Raw genomic sequence first — 18828 nt, 5'->3', positions numbered from 1 at the left:
GGTGTTTCCACACACAAAGAAATAGTATATTTTCCTTATCATATTTCCCCATTATATGTTTGTATAGGTGTATATGTACATTATGAGCAGCAATAAAACTAACCATATAACTTTCTCTCATTTAGTCAGATATCAGCATCCCCCTCCTGAATTCTGCATGGATACAAAAGGGTTGTTTTTGCTGTTAATTTGCAAAGTTATGCTATTGTATTTCACTCAAGTAAAGAAGACATTCAAAAATTCTTAGCATGTGTTGGTAGCTATCTATATTTCTCTGCAAACATATCTTTTAATCTAAGAGTTGGCAGAGGTCCAAGAACATCTGACAAATGCTTATCTTCCCCTCTAGAACACTCTTTCAACAGTTGTAACTCATTTATGAGACTGCACTTGTACATCACATTCCTGTAATTATTGTATAACTATATTTTCTACTGAGCAAAAGTATGGTTTCTTGATTACTACAACTACAGAATTCCAAACTTTAGTGACTTTTGTTTTTCAGGTTATACGTGTACATTTTATAACATGAAAAATAAGTAAAGCATAAATTCACCTAGAAACATTTACTGATTCTAAAGATCTTTTCTGTATTCTATAAGGCTTTTGCATATTAAAATAACAGAAGGAATCTCAAGTAAATGCTTCTAGGTTCAACAGAAACCGATAAGAAATGCACAATAAATGGTAATGAAAAATGTAGAGGATACTGTCTAGAAGAATGTATTTATTCCTCCGGTTGCATTTAGCAGTACACCTCTGTTCCAACAGTCTCACTTTGCTAAAGCTTTTATTTATCAGGATGATGTACTAAATGGATGAAGGAAAAACATATTCCCACTGGGTAGAGGGAGGAGCAAGCTCAGGGGCCAGAGCAAGTAGATGGGGTAGGGTTTGGGAGAGGGGCGGAGTGTAGTTGCCACTAGAACTCTGGGCAAATGCCCTGGTTCTAGCCGTAAAATGGTAATGAAAATATTGTTTGTAAAGTAACCATGCAGTGCCTCACACATACGATGTTTTCAAAAAAGAGAAAAAGGAAGAAACAAAAATGGAAGACAGGAGAGAGAGGTGTAACCGTAGTAGAGGTTACAGTCCAGGTTTAGGTGATTTTATTAGACTCAGGTTTATTAGACTCAGGTTTAGGTGATTTTATTAGACTCAGCTGCTCAAGATCATGTTATATGATAGATCCATCCTACTACTAGTGCATAAAAAGAAAAAAATTAAATATAAAAAGAAAAATAAATACAATCTATGGTCAGGTTTAAAAGCAAAATATTACATACTCTAGGCCCAAAGATACAGAAACAAAATAGAGTGAGCAAGACCCACAGCGCTGTGGTTGGCAGTGGCCAGCAGGGGGCTCAGCCCCTTCAGAATAAAGGAGCCTAGAAGTGGTCACTACAAGACAGGGGCTGGGGGTAGTGGGCTGCCAGGAACTAGGACCTGACTGGCTCCTTCTGTAACATAAAGTAGGGTTAAAATTGCAAACTTCAAGCAAAACTGGTAAGAGGGAAAAAAGATAAAATCACAAATAATTAATACTACCGACGGAAGGGTCATGATAGCAGATAGAATAGATAAGATAGAAATGATAAACATAAATATATATATGTATATAGATATATGTAATATATATATTTGTATATACACATACACACGCACACAGAAACACTATACATAAATGCACATGTATATCATCTATTGTAACCCCCCAAAATTTCAAAACTACTTAGCTTTAAAAATACCAATTTATTTTTCAGAATTTGAAAAAAAATTATAAATTAACACAACAAAGAACTTTATGTCAATAACTCCAAACACTTAAATGGGAAAAAAAATTGAAACATATATGTAAACTAACACAATCAAAATAAAAAGAAAACTGAAAGACTGTATTTAACAATAACCAGTAAAGCAAATGAACTGGCAATTGGTTACGTTCATCAATGATATCAGGACCACATGGTTTTACAGGTGAGTTTTACTAATCTTCGAGGCAAAGGTGATCCTTATCTTTTGTAAATAGTTTGGCAGAGTAGGAAAGTGGGACGGAAAAAAAAATAAAAATTTCACTTATAAACAAACACTTTAAATAAATGAATTTGGTAGTATATAAGAGGGAATAAAATGTCAGAAATTAGCCCAAGAATGCAGGATGTTTTAATATCAAAATTTACATCTGAATAATAAACTGCATTTCTAGATTAAAAGACAAACCCACAAACCATATTGTCATCTCAGTAGATACTAAATAATTTATTAAGGAAAAAAATGTTCAAATTTACCACTCAATTGTGAAAAAAACTCTCAGGGAAAAAGAAAAAACTTCTTGGCAAATCAGAAATAGAAGAAAACTTCCTTAACCCCATATAGTGTCTCTATTAAAAAACTGGAGAAAACATCATGCATAATGGTGAACTAGTAGATTTATTTTCCTTAATGTCAGGGAAGACAAGAGTCCCATTATTACCTCTTCTTTCCCACATAGTCCTGGGCAGCCTAGTTAATTTTGTAAGACAAAATAACAACAAGTTATATGTAAGGAATAGAAAGGAAGAAGAGAAAACTATGTTTATTTGTACTCAAAATAAGTAACAACAAAATCTGATAAACCTGTTTTTAAAATTCAAATGGAGATGCTGAGGGTCAAAATGAATTAAGAGAACATTTGGAAAGGTCTTGACTTACCAAACAATAAGATTTACATTTAAAGCCTTATAATGAGGTAATGTGATATTTGTTCAAAACTCTTACACACTCCAAATGATTCGTAAGAACAGACATGACACCACAGTGGGGTCATGGAAAAGCTAGACAGAATTGGTTCTGAAACAATAGAGGAAAAGTATTTGAAATTAGATCCTCATTCACAGAAATAACACCCAGCTTATGGGTGTTATTTGGCTATGATTTGACTACAAAAGATTATAGCCCAGGAGAGCTCCCAAGTCCTGCTGGTCTCTTGTTTCCTGTTAGCTTCATCCTGAACCCTTTCATTGTCATTCTGTGTTAAAATCTCATGTATGGAAAACTGAATATATTTTTCCTAAAATAATATAGAAACATGAAGTAGAAAAGTTGGTTGTGCTTGAAGATTCCATTACACCAAAAATAATAACTGGCTTTCTTAAACGCCAGAGAAAACCATGTAAAACTCTTGATTCACCAGCTGTTTGAGAGGCACTAATACATGGTTAATGACTGAATGATCCTAGTTTGTATTTCTCTGCAAGTCACATTTTCACAAAGATGTTAAATTTGCATTGCTGATATATGTTTTGTTTACACACATTTCTCAGAAGGGTCCTATTGTTTAAAGTAAATGTGAAGTGGGTCATTACAGTACTTATCCGGAAGAGATAATCCTTATATAAATTGATACCTTTATATAAATTAGTAACATATACTTACATGTTTTAGAAATTTAATTCCAGCTACAATATCAGGACAGCTCAATGAAAAGATTCAATAAAAAAAACTCCCTGTGCATTAGTGAGCCTGCAGATTCTCATGACACATTTTAATGACAGACTTGTTTTCAACTTCCAGAAAATCACACCCATAGCAGGCAATACCAACATGTTAGTCCATATATTTCCTACTTCTAAACTGTTTTTAACTTTGAAAAAAGTTGTTTACATTCACTTATTACAAGCAGAAAAATGAAAATATATATAAATATTACTTAAAAAATATAATTAAGAAGACACAATGCAGCCCCTTGCCCTCCCACCAAAACAAAGGATGTGTCAAAATCAAGTACAAATGAGAGCGGGAACTACACACAATTAAGATATTGTATTTATAGACTTTTACTGAGTTTTTATTATATTTTTAAAACCCTTTTGTCCTCACACTATTTTAATCCCTATTTTGGAGATTAGGAGACTCTTAGGAGATGTAAGGAAATTAAAAATATTTGGAAATTCCAGACACAGTTTTTTACCTGCCTATTAATTAATTATGTAATAACCTATGAATATGAGATATTAAAAACAAAAAGTACTTGTCAATTTGCTAATGGTTCTTTGCTACATCTTGTCTAGTAACAAATCCACGTGAAATATAGTAGCACAGAGTATAATATTTGCACTCCATTTGTATATACTGGTATTTGAAGTACAAAAACTGAATTCAGGTAGCCATCAGGTGAGATGCCATTATCCATATAGGAACTTGTATATATTGGCATTACATAATAGCAATTTATTACCTCCCAACAGTTGATCACAAAGAAAGTAGATTTAATGTCAGGAATTAAATCAGGAGACCAGGACATTTCTAGGTCAGTGCTGGAAAAAGTTGCTAGATTGGAGTTAAGTTTAGAACAAGAGAGAAATTTTTGTTAACTGAGTAAGTTATTGATTTCAATCAAACACTGGATGTTTAATTTTGAATTGGCAAGCTAGGATCTCTATTTTCCTATCAAATACAACTAAATATTATTTTAAATTTATGTCTTACATTAAAGCCAAGGCACTAGGAATAACTGAAATATCCTTGGGGAGCTGTGAGTTCAAATTTCTGGCTTGGAGTAAATCTCTCAAAGTATCTCTGGAACCAAATGACGATAGAATGTAATTCTTGGCAAAACATGGAGACACTTCAACAAGACATGCCTTAAAATAATAACACATAGTACAAATAAAATCCCTGAGCTTAAAACAAAAGAGCAAAGAACCATGAAATGAAATTCTCTGCTGATTTACACTGAGAAAGCACCTGAGAAAATTCTGGAAGAAATCACAAACTCTGCATAGGACAGATATTGACTCTTTTCCATGTTAAAATTTACTTGAAGGAATCTTTTAAAATCTCCTGGATCTGTATTTCTTTTTGAAATTACTGTTTGATTTCCACATGGTCATTAACATAGGGAGGTTCCAGGTGAGAAAAGATTCTTAAAATGGTGAAAATAAGTCACAAGATTGTCACAGCAGGATATGAGAGTAATAAAAAGAAAACTGTAAAGAGAGAAGAACATTCCCCTTCTTACCTAGGTGGTGCTGAATAATAATCACTTAATAGTGCTGTGTCTCTGTGGAGTCTGTAGTGTCGCTGGTGCCTGGTGTGTGACTGCAGTGTGGGTTTATATGATGAATAAGTGATAGTCACAGGCCAATGAGAGAAGAGTGTTCACTTCCACCTCAGTGTCTTCCTTCATGTCTTAGATGAAATATGCATATCCAACAGTTCAAGCCTGCAGAGACTTCTGTTTTTTATTGGTGTTTTATAAGATGTCTGTGCGTAAATAATCCAGCATGTTTGCATGCAGGATAAAGTCAGAGTCATGGTACTTACTTATGCAGACTGTATGCTCATTTATTCTTAGTCGTTCACCACAAGTTCATGGTGAATGAGAAGACATAAATCCAATTGCATCTTTTGACAGATACACCATGGCTCTCTTCCTTACTTTTGAAAGGTCTTGGAAATTCCTTTAGTGACCACTTCTCATCAGAGCCCTCTCCCAACAATCTTACCTTTACCTGCTGTATGTTTTTTCATCACAATGTCTGAGAATTCAGGGTATTTCTTCTGTCTGTAGTCTCCATCTGTAGAATGAGAGCTGCAGTTGACACTTACTTGTTTTCTTTACTGTTGTCTCCTTGGTCCTGAGAGGAGTGCCAGGATGTCATAGGCAAGAAAATACATATTTGATGACTGAATTATCCTAATTTGTATTTTTCCACAAGACATGTTTGCACAAAGACTTTAGATTTGCATTGCTGCTGGTATGTTTTGTTTGCACTCATTTCTCAGAGGAGCCATGTTGTTTAAAGTACACCTGGAGTGGGTGACTCCTGTATTACTTATCCTGGAGTGATAATCCTTGTATAAATTTATATCTGTATATAAATTAGTAGCACATGCCTGTATGCTTTAGAAATTTAATTCCAGCTATAATATCAGCTGGATGAAAAGATCCAATAAAAAAGCCTGTGTGTACATTAGTGAGCTTGCAGATTGTTCCTGAAACATTTGAAGTTCAAGGCTGGCTTTCAACTTCTAGAAAAATCACACCCACAGATGGCAATACCAACCTATCAGTCATGGACTATTTACTCTTTCTAAGGTGTTTTAACTTTAAAAAATTTGTTTACATCCATTTATCATAAGCAGAAGAAATGGAAGTAAATATAAATGCTACTTCGTAAAAAGTTTAATTAAGACAAAATGTAATCCTTTGCCTACCCACCAAAAATGAAAAAAAAAAAAATAAAAAGATGTGTCAAAATCAAGTGCAAATGGAATAGGAGTGGAAGCTATACAAAATTAACACACCATACTTACTGTCTTTCACTGAGTTTTAATTTCTGTTTTTTTAAAAATTCTTTTGTCCTCAGCCCAATCACTTTAATCCTTATTTTGGAGATTAAGAAACTGAGAAAATAGGGAAATTATTCAGAAATTTTTGATGGAACAAGTAGAATGAAAACCTAGGCCTTCTGATGAGACATTTAATATTTTTTCTTATCTAATGCTGCCTGTCAACAATGAGCAACTGCTCCCGTTTTTTAAAAAATTAAACTAAGATATGCATAAATAGTAATTTCCTAATTTTCTATAACAAGTCTACCCACCCAGTACTCCACACAGCCATTTCTCTCCTCTATGATCCCACCTCTTCCCTGGCAGCACAATGGATCCCGGGGTCTGTGCCTTTCTAAATCACAGATTTCCCATCTTCTCATTTCTCTTATCCTAGCCCAGGCAGGTAGAGATGCTCCTAATCCACTGCCAGCTGTGGGAAAGTCATGTTACTTAATCTCTCTGTGCCTCAGCTCCTTCATCCTTAGATGAGATTTATTCAGCAGTAAATATTGATTTGTACCTTGTCTTTTCCAGGTACCGTCATGAACACTAGTGATACAGCAGTAAACAAAACCAGACACAAAGAAATCTTCATGAACACTCTCACAATGTTAGGAAAAACTCTCACATAGGTTTTTTTTTTCTCTCTCTTTTTTTTATTGGTTGTTCACAACATTACAAAGCTCTTGACATATCAAATTTCATACATTAGATTCAAGTGGGTTGTGAACTCCCAATTTTTACCCCAAATGCAGATTGCAGAATCACGTCGGTTACACATCCACAATTTTACATAATGACCTATTAGTAACTGTTGTATTCTGATACCTTTCCTATCCTCTACTATCCCCCCTTCACATAGGGTTTTTAAAGGGTTACTAAGTACATAGATTTAATAGGTGCCTGAAGCGTAGTTAGGGATCCAGGAGTCAGATGGTTATTGTGATCAGCCATTCATCTGAAGGGAGGATCTTTACCTTTCCAGAGTCTAGACTCAGGAGAGTCTTTTCTTTTCTGTAGTTGGGCATCGGAACTAAGGGCCAGGAAAAGAAGTCATTGTCAAACAGCTTGTATTTTTCACCTGGCTTCATTCTCCCCTAAGGAAGTGAGCAGAGAACCAACTATCTGCTTGAACAGGGAGAAGGAAAAGGGGGAAGAGCTCTCCCATCCGGTGCAGTTCCATCTCAGGTCACATGCCCTTCGTGAGCACCCTGTGCATCCCGATTGGACGTTGGTTGACACTTTATTCAGCATGAGATTATGGTCCACCTGTACAAATAGAATCCTTGAAGGTACAATTTACTAATCTTACACAGAAGAGCCTGAATATGCCTGTTACAAGATTTCTCCAAATCTACATGTTTAGGTTCTAATCCAAAAGGTCCCTGAATGGGACAATATTTAGAGATATAAGTATAGGGCCTATAAAGAGTTCATTAAGGTAAAATGACGTCACACAGTTTTTTCTCCTTACTATGGTTTAGATAGCTATTTCTTCCAAAGGCCCTGTGTTAAAAGCTTGGTCCCCAAACTGTAGCACTACTGAAAGGTGGTGGAGTCTCTGAAAGGTGGGAGCAAAGCAGGTCATGCTTTCCAAAGGGATAAGCAGGACTTTGGTCTCTTCTTCCTCTCTTTTTGCTTCCCAGCCACCATAAGGGGAGCAGCTTCTGCCATCATGTACTTCCACCATGATGTTGTACCTGATCACAAGGACAAAGGCCATAGTGTCAAGTGACCACATCATGAAATCTCCAAAACTGTGAGTCAAAATAAACATTTCCTCCTTTGAAGTTGAATTATTTCAGATGTCCTGTTACAGTAACTGAAAGATAAATAACAGCCCTTATTCAGTATGACTAATGTCTTTAGAAGAAGAGATTAGGATACAGATAACCCTCAGATAGGGGGTAGGCCAGCAGAGGACATAGCAAGAAGGCAGCCATCTGCAAGCCAAAGAGCGAGATCACAGGAGAAATCAGATCTTCCTGACTACTTGATCTTGAGTTTGTAATTGGAGAACTCTTAATTCTGTGTCATTTTTAATTAGCAAATTTCTCACTGCTGTTCAAAACACAAATCAGAGTCAATTTTATTCAATCAGAGTCCAATTTGATTCTTGTTTTCCTTATTTTCCAACCGGGGTAGGAGGTGGTGATACACGGGGTAGTGACTGAGTGTTTTAGCTTAGAGACATGAGCTCTTAGGTGGAATCTCATCTCCACCATCTGTGAGCTCTGCAAATTCTGGCAGACCCTGCATTCTCTTGACATGGGTTTCCTCATCTGTACAGTGATGATAAAAATCATTCCTACTCTTCAGAGCTGAAAGGATTAAATGAGTTACTGTGTGTAAATCACTCAGTGCATCACTTAGAGACAACTGCTTGATAAGTATTAGTGGTTAGTACATGTTTTGTTTTGTTTTGTTTTACTTATTTATTTACTTTATGTGGTACTGAGGATCAAACCCAGTGCTTCATGTGTGCAAGGCAAGCACTCTACCACTGAGCCACAACCCCAGCTCCAGTACATGTTTCTTTTATAATGAAAAATATATATATTTTTTCATTATATAAGAATATATATTATATATATTTTTCATTATAAAAGAAACATGTACTGTTTTATATATATATATATATATATACATATATATATATATATATATATATATTTTTTTTTTTTTTAAAGCCCACATATTAGTTCCTCTTTATTTATTTTGGTCAAGAGGAAGTGTTCAAACCTGTTTCTCCTTTTCTAGCTGCTGTGTGGTTGGGGAAGGAAGGAAGTCTCCAGGAGAAGCCCACAAAACTGCCTTTACTCAGCTTATAGAGGGTTTGGGGTTGTTCTGGTATATTTTATTTAGTTTCCTTTTCATAATCATTTATTCAGGAAACTAAAAATGTATAAAATGAGAGTATTTAGACCCGAGGTTGAGAAGGAAATAAAAAATACATGTGTCTTTCACAAATTTTTTAGTGTCTGTGTTTTCCCAGATTTCAATAATAATACTATTTTTCTTACCTGCCTCTTCAGATACTGTGAGGAATTAAATGGTAATTATCTCTAAGATTGTGTAAATATTTTATTCCCTAGCATTTTGGCTAAAAGGATTCTCGAATGTAAGCAAATAATAGTAATGTCAGTTAGCTAAAATTCATGAAGTACTTCCTGTTGGTAAGGTATAGAACGGAATGCTTGCCTTATATTGTCTTATTTAACACACACAAACATTACAAATGTCCTTGAATGTAGTCACATAACTAAGGAGAGCATGTCATAAAAGCATAAATGGATATAAAATTCCTCAAACACTTGAGTCTTATTCATGAGATTTCAAATGTATTCTTCTTTCAAGGATGGGAGAAAATAAACAGTAAAATACAGTAACTTATCTCACTTTTCAAGATTTTTCCAGACTCAATTACTATCACCTCTATATCAATGCATACTGTATTATAGGAGGAAGGACTGTGCAATAAGCCCCACAACCTCTGCCTTCACCCTGTCCTGTGACCCCCAAAGAGTCACATCTCTCTCAGCCCCAGATTAGAAAATAAAAGAGTGAGCTAGTGACAATCGGAGTCACTTCTTGCTCTGTTACTCAAAGACGTTCTCTCATGAAGACATTTCTCTGTCTTACATGACACTTGAATGAAAACTTAAGTCCCAAAGGGTGCAGAGTTCATGGACTGAGAAGGCAGGTACACAAGTTGTCCGTGCCTCCAAATCTAGCAACAAAGATGATATATTCAAAACAGAGGAAGACCACCCACTTTGATAATCCCAGATCACAGGATGGATTTACTATCTACAGAGACTAAAGGAATGTAGATAAAAGCTGAAAGAGATTTTTTTTTTTATCCAAATGTCCTCCTAAAAGTTACCAAGGTACTCATTAAAATAACTTGTGTGTTTGAATTTTTTTTAACATATTTTGAAAATAAACTATTCTAAAGAGGTATGTTTTCCTCATGAAAATTATAAGAAGAAACTTTTGGAGATTAAGAATGTGTCAGAAACTTTCTAGGACTCTCCAGGGAGGTAGTAATAGCCAACACTGACATTATTGCTTAAGGATTTTTTTAATGGATTTTTTTTTTTTTAATTTTCCAAGGCCTCAAAACCAAAAAACAACAGACCCAACATAGACCAGCTAGTCTACCTTCAGAGCCTTTGGTATTAATTACTGTTAGATTGCATCAAAAAATATAGATCATTAGAATGAAGAAAAAGAATCAGGGTACTATCATTTGCTGGCACTATTACTTATGATTATCCAACTATATTTTTCCTGCCTGTACATATCAAGTAAATTTCAAACAAACAAACAAAAACAAACTTCACATTATAAGAACCAGGAGACCTCTCATAGTGCCAGGACCAATATTCAATGCATGTTGGCTACATGAATGTTAACCGAATGATAATCTTACATTATGTAAATTTCAGTTCTAAATTCTTTCTCCTAAATGTTTTTTTTTCCCTACCATTTCTTTCTGGAAACTGATTTTGCATGCCTTCATATCAAACAGAGGATTTCTGGAAAATACTTTGAGATTCGCTTTTGGTGCAAAGAGAGGAAACTATTTAGAGCAAAGGAAATAGAGACATCTTGCTTTCTGCTGACACAGTTAACATCTGCTGCCCTGTGGCTAGTCAAAAGAGAATTCTACAGTGAAAGGAGAATTTTAAGGGAGTAAATTAAGCCACAGGGCTGGGGATGTGGCTCAAGCGGCTACGGGCTTGCCTAGCATGCGTGGGGCTCTGGGTTCGATCCTCAGCAACACATAAAATAAAATAAAGATATTGTGTCCACCGAAAACTGAAAAATAAATATTAAAAAATTCTCTCTCTCTCTCTCTAAAAAAAATAAAATAAAAAATAAAATAAATAAATAAAGCCACAATCCTTAGAGCACAAATTAACACAAGACTATGAACGACACATATAAGCAAAGGAGAAACAATTCTTATTTATCATAGTAACAGAAAGATACAGAAAACAATGAACAAAGTGATGCTAAAGCATATTTTTCTGACTTTCCAAATATAATTTTACTACTTAAGGACTTTGGTTCTGCAGAGATCTGAGCCATAGAGAGAAAAAATACCAACTTTTTCTAAAATTCTGGGATCCAGTCCATAAAGGCGCAGGGTCTGTTTTCTGGTGTTATGTACATTTGGTTGGTGGAGACGGTTTAAATGTCTCATAGGAAGCTTAAGCCTCAATTACAATTGACCATCAAAGTTTGGAGATGAGATCCAGAAATGTCACCAGTCCTGGGTTGTGGAAGAACACAAATAAACAGTCCAAATCTGTCCTCTGTGAACACCAACTGACAGATAACATGTAAATGTTATCCCAAAGACTTGTATGCTTCCTAAATATTAGCACAGAGCCTATCACCCAGGTTAGAAATGTCACCCACCATAGCGTTAGAAACAGCATCTTTGGTGTAATTAGTTGTTAGGGTGGATTTGACAGTTTGGATGCTCTCATCCCTCTTCCAAATCTATTTGTTTTCCTCTCAAAGTTCTATGTCCTTTCATAAGAGAGCAATCTGCCCTAATAAAATGGTGCTGTTTAATCAAGGAAAGAAAAGTATACATATGTACTTAATGTAAGATTTTCTTTCAGTTAGCATTCATGCAGCCAATATGCATTGAGTACTGGTCCTGGCACTATGAGAGGTCTCCTGGTTCTTATAATGTGAAGTTTGTTTTTATTTGTTTATTTGTTTTTAGTACACGGGATTGAACCCAGAGGCTCTTTGCCACTGAGCTACACTGAGCTCCAGCCTTTTTTTTTTTTTTTTTTTTTTTGCTAAGTTGCTAAGTTGCCCTAGGATCTCTCTAAGTTGCTGAGGCTGTCCTAGAACTTGCCATCTCCTACCTCAGCCTCTCCTTTCACTGGGATTATGAGAGTATGCCACTGTGCCTGGCGTAATGTGAGTTTTTTGATGTTTGGAAAGAATATTGAAAATAAGGAACTTTCTAATACTATTTCCAGGTTTCTGTCACTGTCTAAGGTGGAAAATGTTTTAATACATAGGCATAGTCATGGGTCATTTAATGACAGGGTTACATTCTGAGAAGTGCATCATTAGGCAGGTTTGTCATGTGAACATCAGTGAATGTGCCTACACAAACCTAGATGGAATAGCTTAGTACATACCTATGTGGTGTATAGCCTCTGGCTCCTAGGCTGCAAACCTTTATAGCTTGTTACTATACTGAATACCTTATGCACTTATAACAGAATGGTAAATATTTGTAAGTCTAAACATACCTAAACATAGAAAAGATACATTGAAAATATGGTATAAAAGATTAAAAATGGTAACCTGTGCCCACACATACCACGAATAGAGCTTGTAGGACTGGAAGTTGCTCTGATGAGTCAGTGAGTGAGTGAGTGAGTGGCAGGCCAAGGACACTCCTGTGCAGGACAATAGGTTTTATCAACCCTGTATACTAAGGCTACACCAAATTTATTTGTAAAACTTCTTTCTTCAGTAATCAAATTAACCTTACCCTACTGTGACTTTTCTTTTTCTTTTAACTGTGACTTTTTTACTTTATCAGCTTCTTCTTAACTTTTCAACTCTTTTGTAAACTTAGCTTCAAATACAAACACATTTTATAGCTGTACAAAGATATTCTTTCTTTATATCTTTATTCTATAATCCTTTTTCTGTTTTTAATATTTTTACATTGTAAACTTTTTTTTATTAAAAACTAAGATACAAGCACACATGGTAGCCTAGGCCCACCCAGGGTCAGGAGCTTGAGTATCACTGTCTTCCACCTCTGCCCTTGTCCTACTGGAGGGTCTTTAGGGGCTGTAACATTTATGGCACGGTCATCTTCAAGGACAGTAATGTCCCCTGAAATATCTCCTGAAGGGCCTGCCTGAGGATCTTCTGTTACTTGTTCTTTTAAAAAATATGTCTATGGTGGGTTGTTTCCTTTTTTTTTTTTTTGCCATAGATTTGCTCATAAATGGATAATGTGCCATGAACATTCCCCTTCATTAATGAAAAATTTTTTGATGTTTGGGTCCATGTTTTTAAATATTTTTTAAAGGAGCTTATTGAACTTCCACTAAATTCTTCACTGTAGGTTTTTTTGGAGTTGATCTTTTTACTTTTTTCACCCCTTTTGATACTGGGAATAAAAACCAAGGATGCTCTTCCACTGAATTACATCCCCAGTCCTTTTCTTCTATTTTTAAATTTTGAGACAGAGTTCTGCTAAGTGGCTCAGGCTGGCCTTGAATTTGCAATCCTCCTGTCTCAACCTTCCAAGTACTTGGGATTACAGGCATGTGCCACTGGGCCCAATTTGTACCTTCCTTTTTCTCTAGCCCCCTTTTTTAGCTCTATGTTCCAGTTCCAGTTCCAACAACTCCTCATTAACCACTTCCTCAGGAACATTCTCCAGCAGCTCCTCAATGTCATTTTTATCCACACCCAGTTTAAGTTGTATAATGGTTGATCTTGTCAACTGGACTGGATGGAGAGAAGTGCAGAAAATTGGTTAATCACACTTGTGCGTGTGTCGAGGGTGTTTCCAGAGATGATTGGCATTTGGGTCAGTGGACTGAGGGGAGAAGATCTGCCCTGAATGTGGGCAGCACTAGCCAACAGGCTGAGGTCTGGATGGAGCCAAAAGAGGGAGAAGGGGAAGCTCACACACACGACAAGTGTGAGTCTTGTGGTTTTTTATTTTTTTTTTTGTGTGTGTGTGTGTGTGTTTTGCTGCTGCCGTTGCCTGTGAACATCAGACTCCACAATATGAAGCCTTTGAATGAAGTCTTATGTCAGTGACTCTTCAGGGATCTTTTAACCCTTCAGTCTCAGGCTGGGCTATATCATTGGTCTTAATCATTGTGAGGCTCCTGCTTTTTGGACTGAGTAGCTACTGGTTTCACCAGCTCTCCAACCTGCACATGGCCATTGTGGGACAATCTGGCCTCTATAATCACATAAGCCAACCTAAGAAATGGCTCCTGTAAACACACACACACACACACACACACACACACACACACACACACACACACACAATTGGTTCTGTTCCTATTAGCGAATCCTGACTAATACAAGTTGTTTGCCATCCCAACCAAGGCTGGTTGATTTTTGCAACCTCATCATCCTTGGCAAATCCTTTGAAGTCATAGATGAAAATCTTGATTGTCTTCTTTCAGATATCACTCATATCCTCCTTGGTGAAATCATCCTAAGCCCAAGGAAAGTTCTTGATACAGTCATAGATGCTGTTATCCTTCCAGAATTTCATTCGTGCCTTTATGTCTTTCTCAGCTGCAACATAGTTGGGCAAAGGTCCTCCTTAGGATGTAGGCCTTAAACCTACTGTACAACCTTTGACCCACTGGTCAGATGAAAAGGGTATTTGGAGAGAGAAACAGCATTTTGCAGTTGGAATGAAGGTCACCATAAAAGGAGGATGTGGGGTTGCCTTATCAGCAATAAGCAAGATCCTCTCCAACCATGCTTCTCCATTTCACTGGCACAGCAGTTGAGGAGGCTCCTCAGCTGGGTCATTCATGATTTCTTATTGCCCCTGCAGGACACTGCTAGTGTACGCTTACTGATGATTTGAAGGCTCTGGGATTCTCACTGGGCCACCTCACAAAGGATTTCAATTTGTAGTCTGCGGCTTTGTTCAAAGTAAGACTGTTCTCCGGTCTTGAAACCTGGGATTGATTTGGAAATCTGTTCCAGGGAAGGGAGGTTTTGTCTGTACTGAAGATTTGTTCAGGCAAGTAATTTTCCTTCACCATCAGCTGATGCAGAGTTTCCAAAAATTCTTTAGCTGCCTTCACATCAGCACTCACAGACTCACCACTGGCTTTTACATTATGTAATGAATAAGGATTCTTGAGTCATTTAAGCCACCCAGAACTAGCAGAAAATTCAACATCGTAGTGCAGACTTTTCTTTCAGCATCACAAATAAACATTTTGCTTTGACTGTGCTTGTCGTGGAGCTGAGTTTCTGTGTCTGGTCTTCAAGCCAGGTCATTGGAACTTTCTCCTTGTCTGATGTAGGACTGTCTCTAATTTTCCCTAGTCTTGTTGCCTTCAATGGGGCAGATCCTTTACAGCTTCAGCCACTTTGTCCTTGTTTTTCAAGATCATAGCTATGGTGAAATGGGATGTCTCTGACCGGCAAACAGTATCATCACTGATTTGCCATCTTTATAGATCTTAATCACTTTTAATCTTGTTTCCAAGTCACTCACTCAATGTGGCCTCTTACTGGCAACATTAGCAATTGATTTTGTTTGCATATATCATTTTAATGATTTTTTGATATAAGATCACATCAAACATGAAAGATAATATTGCATTCAAGAGATAAATGTGAGCTGTCTGAGGCTGCACCAGCATAACATAGTGTTTTATAGAGACCATTTTGTTAGTAAGAGTAAACTCTGAAATAATAATAAATAGGTTAGTGAACATCTAAGCCATATAGTATACATGAGCCAATATTTATACTACACATAGTCATGTGTGCTGTCCTATATGACTGGCAGCACAGTGTGCTTACCAGTGACAACACAAACACGTAAGTACTATGTTGCACTGTAACTATGGTGATGAAATCACGAGGTGATAGCAGTTTTTCAGTTCCATTATAAAATGACAAAGTGGAGAGGAAAGAACTCTACTAAGGAAAAATATTTAATTATTGAATAATTGTCTTATTTGATAAAATTTCAGTAAATACAAACATTAGGTATATTTATTTCATAAAAAGGGTAGTTGTGGGTCTAATAATGCAGTTACTATTAGACCCATTTTAGAGATGAGAAAATTAAAGCTTTAGAATGATTAAGTAAAATACCCAAGGCTATGAAGTAGTGGCACCATAGTCACTCTCCAGTGTGTTAATTATAACTATATCAAAATGCTTCACCAAGTTTTGGTTAACAGCAACGCTGAACTAAGAGTCTCTTGGATAAAGGACTTGCCATGAAACATCCCTTACAAGTTTAGAGCTTCTAATTTTTTCACTGTTTAATTAGACTGAAATGTAAAGACTGAGATAAATACTTCCAAGTGTTACTATTTTCCTTAAAGTGTTAAGTACAACAAAATCAAATTTAGATATGTAAATAAAACTGAGCACTGTGAGTGCTCAACTGTTTCTTATCATTTCCTCTGAGACTGTTTTTATCTGTTGCCTAGAGGTTTCTGGACTCAGAAACCACAGTTTCTTTATCCATTCATCTATTGAAGGGCATCTAGGATGCTTCCACAGTTTAGCAATTGTGAATTGTGCTGCTATAAACATCGAACTGGCTGCATTACTATAGTATGCTGTTTTTAAGTCTTTAGGGTATAGACGGAGGAGTGGGATAGCTGGGTCAAATGGTGGTTCCATTTTAAGTTTTCTGAGGAATCTCCATATTGCTTTCCAGATTGGTTGCACCATTTTTCATCCCACCAGCAATGTATGAGTGTGCCTTTTCCCCCACATCCTCGCCAACACTTATTGTTGATTGTATTCTTGATAGCTGCCATTCTTACTGGAGTGAAATGAAATCTTAGAGTAGTTTTGATTTGCATTTCTCTAATTACTAGAGATGTCAAACATTTTTTCATATATTTATTGATCAATTGTATATCTTCTTAGAAGTGTCTGTTCAGCTCCCTTTTATTTATTGTGTTATTTGTCTTTTTGGTGTTAAGTTTTTTGAGTTCTTCATATATCCTGGAGATTGGTGCTCTGAGGTGCATATGGTAAAGGTTTTCTCCCATTCTTTAGGCTCTCTCTTCACATTATTGATTGTTTCCTTTGCTAAGAAGATTTTTAATTTGAATCCATCCCATTTATTGAGTCTTGATTTTATTTCTTGAACTTTGAGAGTCTTGTTAAGGAAGTTTGGGGCCTAATCCAACATGATGAAGATTTAGGCTTACTTTTTCTTCTGTTAGGCATAGGATCTCTAGTCTAATTCCTAGGTCCTTGATCCACTTTGAATTGATTTTTGTGCATGGTGAGAGATAGGAGTTTAGTTTCATTTTGCTGTATATGGATTTCCAGTTTTCTCAAAACTATTTGTTGAAGAGGCTATGTATGTTTTTGAAGCCTTTGTCTATGAGATAACTGTATTTATGTGGGGTTGTTTCTGTGTTTTCTATTCTGTACCATTTGTCTATAAGTCTATTTTGGTGCCAATATCATGCCATTTTTGCTCCTATAGCTTTGTAGTATAGTTCAAGTCCTGGTATAGTGATGCCACCTGCTTCACTCTTCTTGTTAAGAATTGCTTTGACTATTCTGGGTCTCTTATTTTTCAAACAATTTTCATGATTGCTTTTCCTATTTCTCTAAGGAATGCCATTGGGATTTTGATTGGAATTGCATTGAATCTGCATAGTGCTTTGGGTAGTATAGCCATTTTGAAAATATTGATTCTGCCTATCCAAAAGCATGGGAGATCTTTCCATCTTCTAAGGTCTTCTTCAATTTCTTACTTTAGTATTCTGTAATTTTCATTGTAGAAGTCTTTCACCTCTCTTGTTAGATTGATTCCCAAGTATTTTATTTTATTTTTAAGGCTATTGTGAATGAGGTAGTTTTCCTAATTTCTCTTTCAGAGGATTAAATACAGATGTATAGAAATGCATTTGATTTATGGGTATTGATTTTATATCCTGCTACTTTGCTGAATTCATTTATTAATTTTAGAGGTTTTATGGTGGAATTTTTTGGGTCTTCTAAATATAGAATCATGTTGTCAGCAAATAGTGATAGTTTGAGTTCTTATTTTCATATTTGTATACCTTTAATTTCTTAAATTTCATCTGTCTAATTGCTCTGGCTAGAGTTTCAAGGTCTATGTTGAAAAGAAATGGTGATAGAGGGCATTTCTGTCTTGTTCCAGTTTTTAGAAGGAATGCTTTTGATTTTTCTCCATTTAGGAATGATTTTGGCCTTGGAAAACCCTTCCTGTTCATTTTTGGTCTGCCTGCCATGCTTTGCATTTTTAATCAGATTAAATAAGAATGAAAAGTGTGGGCAGCTGTCATTTGAATCAGATCATGGCTTTGATACTCGTGACTACATTTGCCCCGGGAGCTGCCTTTGCAAAAGTGTAAGTTGAGGGGCTGGAGTTGTGGCTCAGCAATAGAGTGCTCATCTAGCACAGGTGAGGCACTGGGTTCAATCCTCAGCACCACATAAAAATAGATAAATAAAGGTATTGTGTCCATCTACAACTAAAAATATATATTTAAAAAAATGTAGGTCAAGATGCCCCAGTTTCTATGGTGATGCCAGCCAGAGTTATCAGTCTAGGCCTTGAGTTTAGTACCAGCTCCCAGGAATAGAGAATTCTGAGCAAAACAAGATGACCCCAATGACTTGCCAATCCTTCATCCTTCAGATCACCTGCTTTGCTGAAACTTTCCACTACTGGCATTTTGATGATAAAACCTATGAAATAAACTCACTGAGCTAGCTCTGAGTCAG

General features: G+C 36.1%; 1 protein-coding gene across 6 annotated transcripts in view; it reads right to left on the bottom strand.

The window, feature by feature from the left end:
• Hpgds (hematopoietic prostaglandin D synthase) overlaps positions 1–18828 on the bottom strand; it is a 77703-nt gene that overhangs the window by 21964 nt on the left and 36911 nt on the right. For 2 of the 6 annotated variants that reach the window (XM_013363908.4, XM_078021916.1), the window contains exon 2: positions 5487–5558. The exons of 2 other annotated variants lie outside the window; for them this stretch is intronic. The gene's annotated coding sequence lies outside the window, so the exon portion shown is untranslated. Of the gene's footprint in view, positions 1–4999; positions 5168–5486; positions 5619–18828 lie in introns of those variants that run through there. 2 more of the 6 variants (XM_078021915.1, XM_013363907.4) reach the window with 2 other exon arrangements.

The sequence above is a fragment of the Ictidomys tridecemlineatus genome, chromosome 9, assembly GCF_052094955.1.
Source record: "Ictidomys tridecemlineatus isolate mIctTri1 chromosome 9, mIctTri1.hap1, whole genome shotgun sequence".
In the NCBI taxonomy this organism is placed as follows: Eukaryota; Metazoa; Chordata; class Mammalia; order Rodentia; family Sciuridae; genus Ictidomys; species Ictidomys tridecemlineatus.
This window is presented reverse-complemented; position numbering and strand designations above follow the sequence as displayed.